Here is a 5392-nt window from a genome sequence, read left to right on the forward strand (position 1 = left end):
ACCCTCCAAGGACCCCTGGGGACCCCCTGGAACCCTCCAAGGACCCCTGGGGGTCACCCTCCAAGGACCCCTGGGAGTCCCCTGACCCCCTGGAACCCTCCAAGGACCCCTGGGGACCCCCTGGAACCCTCCAAGGACCCCTGGGGACCCCCTGGAACCCTCCAAGGACCCCTGGGGGTCCCCTGACCCCCTGGAACCCTCCAAGGACCCCTGGGGGTCCCCCTGGAACCCTCCAAGGACCCCTGGGGGTCCCCATGGAACCCCACCAAGGAACCCTGGGGGTCCCCATGGAACCCTCCAAGGACCCCTGGGGACCCCCTGGACCCCTCCAAGGACCCCTGGGGGTCCCCCTGGAACCCCACCAAGGAACCCTGGGGGTCCCCATGGAACCCCACCAAGGAACCCTGGGGGTCCCCATGGAACCCTCCAAGGACCCCTGGGGACCCCCTGGACCCCTCCAAGGACCCCTGGGGACCCCCTGGACCCCTCCAAGGACCCCCTGGACCCCTCCAAGGACCCCTGGGGACCCCCTGGACCCCTCCAAGGACCCCTGGGGACCCCCTGGAACCCTCCAAGGACCCCTGGGGGTCCCCATGGAACTCTCCAAGGAACCCTGGGGGTCCCCGGACCCACTGAAGGACCCCCTGGAACCCTCCAAGGACCCCTGGGAGTCCCCGGACCCCTCCAAGGACCCCTGGAACCCTCCAAGGACCCCTGGGGACCCCCTGGAACCCTCCAAGGACCCCTGGGGACCCCCTGGAACCAGGACCCCTGGGGACCCCCTGGACCCCTCCAAGGACCCCCTGGACCCCTCCAAGGACCCCTGGGGACCCCCTGGACCCCTCCAAGGACCCCTGGGGACCCCCTGGAACCCTCCAAGGACCCCTGGGGGTCCCCATGGAACTCTCCAAGGAACCCTGGGGGTCCCCGGACCCACTGAAGGACCCCCTGGAACCCTCCAAGGACCCCTGGGAGTCCCCGGACCCCTCCAAGGACCCCTGGAACCCTCCAAGGACCCCTGGGGACCCCCTGGAACCCTCCAAGGACCCCTGGGGACCCCCTGGAACCAGGACCCCTGGGGACCCCCTGGAACACTCCAAGGACCCCTGGGGGTCCCCATGGAACCAGGACCCCTGGGGACCCCCTGGACCCCTCCAAGGACCCCTGGGGACCCCCTGGACCCCTCCAAGGACCCCTGGGGACCCCCTGGAACCCTCCAAGGACCCCTGGGGGTCCCCATGGAACTCTCCAAGGAACCCTGGGGGTCCCCGGACCCACTGAAGGACCCCCTGGAACCCTCCAAGGACCCCTGGGAGTCCCCGGACCCCTCCAAGGACCCCTGGAACCCTCCAAGGACCCCTGGGGACCCCCTGGAACCCTCCAAGGACCCCTGGGGACCCCCTGGAACCAGGACCCCTGGGGACCCCCTGGAACACTCCAAGGACCCCTGGGGGTCCCCATGGAACCAGGACCCCTGGGGACCCCCTGGAACCCCACCAAGGAACCCTGGGGGTCCCCGGACCCCCTGAAGGTCCCCCTGGAACCCCACAAAGGAACCCTGGGGGTCCCCGGACCCCACATTGAGAACCATGACCACTTTAACCCTTCATGGACCGCTTGGTGTCTCCAGGACCACACTCCAACTCTGTTGAAAATAAACGATCTACAAGCTCACGTTGAGCTTGCGTTGAGCTTGTAGATCTGATATTTGGATGAATGTTCACGTATTAAGAACTGTCCAACATCAGGACGCAGGCTTTAATGGGTTAACCCATTAAGACCTGGAATGCGTCTGTGTTCCCTACAAGCTTGTAGATCTGCTATTTTTGAAAAATCGTGAAAATGTGGCACAAATCTTTGAATATATATTCTTTCAGAGCGAACATTTTTACCTCAAATCTTTGCTTCTGGGGGGTCCCTGGAACAACATATTTTCAGATGGGGGTCCGCGGTCATACAGATAATTTGTCCATGACATGAAAAAGTTTGAGCACCACTGATACGTTTTTAAGAAAACTGTCTTAATCCATTTATACCTGATGACGATTCTACAAAATGTATTTTCTGAAAAACCTCATGTTTCTGTCAGTGGTTCTCAAACTATTTCATGTCAAGGAGCCCCAGAATTATCTGAATTTGGCCGCCGACCCCCATCTGAAAATATGTTGTTCCAGGGACCCCCCCCCCCCCCCCCCCCCCCAGAAGAAAAGATTTGCGCCACATTTTCACGATTTTTCAAAAATAGCAGACCTACAAGTTCATAGCGCGGCTATGAACTGGTTGTTCCCGTCTAGAATGGGTTAATGGGCTAGACAGACAGACAGACAGACAGACAGACAGACAGACAGACAGACAGACAGACAGACAGACAGACAGACAGACAGACAGACAGACAGACAGACAGACAGACTCACGTGTTGTAAGGAGTTGAGGTTTAGTCCAGTGTTCTCCTCCATGATTCACACTGTAGGAAGTAGAACAACAATGAATCAAGTCAAAACCTCTGCTGCTTAATGTCTCACATCGGCCTGTTTTAGTCCCACCAAATATTTACTGAACACATTTTGTCATCATTCTCCCACAGACTCTGTCCAAACATCACACACATTGCTACACCATATCTCTATGGTCATGTGATTAAGACGTATCTCTCAGATTTGGATAAGATTGGCTTCCATAGTTTGCAGGAGTGTCTCGTTTTGAACAAAATGCTTCAAATCATGAACGCAGTGTCTGATTGACTGTGAAACATTCCTGGCTCACAATAAGCTACCCGTCCTGGCGGAGACCTGTGTTCTGAGGAGCACATGTTTCTAGTTTAAACAGTCTTTCTCTGTGTGTTAAATTATAGATTATGATCTATAGTCTACTGACCACCATGGACACAGTCCTATAGTCTACTGACCACCATGGACACAGTCCTATAGTATACTGACCAACATGGACACAGTCCTATAGTCTACTGACCAACATGGACACAGTCCTATAGTCTACTGACCAACATGGACACAGTCCTATAGTCTACTGACCAACATGGACACAGTCCTATAATCTACTGACCAACATGGACACAGTCCTATAGTCTACTGACCAACATGGACACAGTCCTATAGTCTACTGACCAACATGGACACAGTCCTATAGTCTACTGACCAACATGGACACAGTCCTATAGTCTACTGACCAACATGGACACAGTCCTATAGTCTACTGACCAACATGGACAGTCCTATAGTCTACTGACCAACATGGACACAGTCCTATAGTCTACTGACCACCATGGACACAGTCCTATAGTCTACTGACCACCATGGACACAGTCCTATAGTCTACTGACCAACATGGACACAGTCCTATAGTCGACTCACTTGACAGTCTCCAGAGCAGCAGACAGCTCCTTCAGAGCAGACTCTCCTAAGTGGCTGAAGTTCAAGTCCAGCTGTTTCAGCTGGGAGGAGGGGTTGGCGGTCACAGCTGAAGCCAGAGCAGAACAGCCTTCCTCTGTGACTCCACAGCCTGACAACCTGCAGAGAAATACACATTTAACAAAGTGCTGTTGATGTTCAAGTAGAGATCCACACAGAGAGAACACACATTCTTTACCCCAGGATCTGCAGTCCACACTGTGGACTCTTCAGGACAGCAGAGAGCTGGAGCAGTTGTGATTCCTGCAGGCAGATGAAACTGAGGTCCAATTCTCTCAGATGGAGAAGATTAGAGCTGAGAGCTGAGAGCAGAACTTCAAGTCCTGTCTGTGTGAAGGTACAGCCAGCAAGTCTGTAATTACACAGGAAATATCTGGACTGAATATCAGAGGTTTGGAGTAAAGACCCCAAGAGATGGAAAGAGAAGGCAGGACAACATATTGTAGTTACTGTACTGTAGCATTGATAATGATAATCCCCTAGCAGCCATGATGGATCACATATTGTAGTTACTGTACCGTAGCATTGATAATGATAATCCCCTAGCAGCCATGATGGATCACATATTGTAGTTACTGTACCGTAGCATTGATAATGATAATCCCCTAGCAGCCATGATGGATCACATATTGTAGTTACTGTACCGTAGCATTGATAATGATAATCCCCTAGCAGCCATGATGGATCACATATTGTAGTTACTGTACCGTAGCATTGATAATGATAATCCCCTAGCAGCCATGATGGATCACATATTGTAGTTACTGTACCGTAGCATTGATAATGATAATCCCCTAGCAGCCATGATGGATCACATATTGTAGTTACTGTACCGTAGCATTGATAACGATAATCCCCTAGCAGCCATGATGGATCACATATTGTAGTTACTGTACCGTAGCATTGATAATGATAATCCCCTAGCAGCCATGATGGATCACATATTGTAGTTACTGTACCGTAGCATTGATAATGATAATCCCCTAGCAGCCATGATGGATCACATATTGTAGTTACTGTACCGTAGCATTGATAATGATAATCCCCTAGCAGCCATGATGGATCACATATTGTAGTTACTGTACTGTAGCATTGATAATGATAATCCCCTAGCAGCCATGATGGATCACATATTGTAGTTACTGTACTGTAGCATTGATAATGATAATCCCCTAGCAGCCATGATGGATCACATATTGTAGTTACTGTACCGTAGCATTGATAATGATAATCCCCTAGCAGCCATGATGGATCACATATTGTAGTTACTGTACCGTAGCATTGATAATGATAATCCCCTAGCAGCCATGATGGATCACATATTGTAGTTACTGTACCGTAGCATTGTGATGTGAGAGTGTGAACTAGACAACACAAACTCTGACCATATAATTATTCTAATCAGTGTGGGATACCATGATGCCCATGACTTTATTCACACTGTTGTTATTATAATTAAACAATACATAATAAAACAGAACTAATGTAAATAATAATGTGACCTCAGTATCTCCAGTTGACAGTTTGGACTCTTCAATGCAGCAGAGAGCAGGTCCATGGATGGATCCGTTATGTCATTATAACTGATGTCCAATTCTCTTAGATGTGAAGGATTAGAGCTGAGAGCTGAAGCCACAATCTCATATCCTGGCTTTTGGAGTTGACAGCCAACAAGTCTGTAAATGTAGATGATGCAAAATCAGTGATTATCAACACAGATTAGATCAAGTTCATGTTCAAGGAAATTAACTATAAAGTGTAATGTAAATGTACCAATGTCTAGGGGTACCAATAGGGGTACCAATGTCTAGGGGTACAAATAGGGGTACCAATGTCTAGGGGTACCAATGTCTAGTTGGTCAGATATTGACAGGTCATAAGAACAGAGAACCTAGTGTGTAACTCGCATGGATCTAGAATCTGCATTTATGGATAAATCATCACATTCCATGAATGGCTACAAACAC

At 50.5% G+C, this 5392-nt stretch overlaps 1 long non-coding RNA gene across 1 annotated transcript; it reads right to left on the minus strand.

Moving 5' to 3' along the window:
• Positions 1-2296: 2296 nt before the first annotated feature.
• Positions 2297-5121, minus strand: LOC306918773. The gene is made up of 4 exons (XR_013789401.1): positions 4928-5121; positions 3604-3777; positions 3369-3524; positions 2297-2464 (listed from the first exon to the last, which is right to left on the minus strand). It is a non-coding gene; the product is annotated as an uncharacterized lncRNA (long non-coding RNA).
• Between the last annotated feature and the right edge of the window lie 271 nt (positions 5122-5392).

Source organism: Electrona antarctica, assembly GCF_951216825.1.
Source record: "Electrona antarctica genome assembly, contig: scaffold_90, whole genome shotgun sequence".
Taxonomy (NCBI): domain Eukaryota; kingdom Metazoa; phylum Chordata; class Actinopteri; order Myctophiformes; family Myctophidae; genus Electrona; species Electrona antarctica.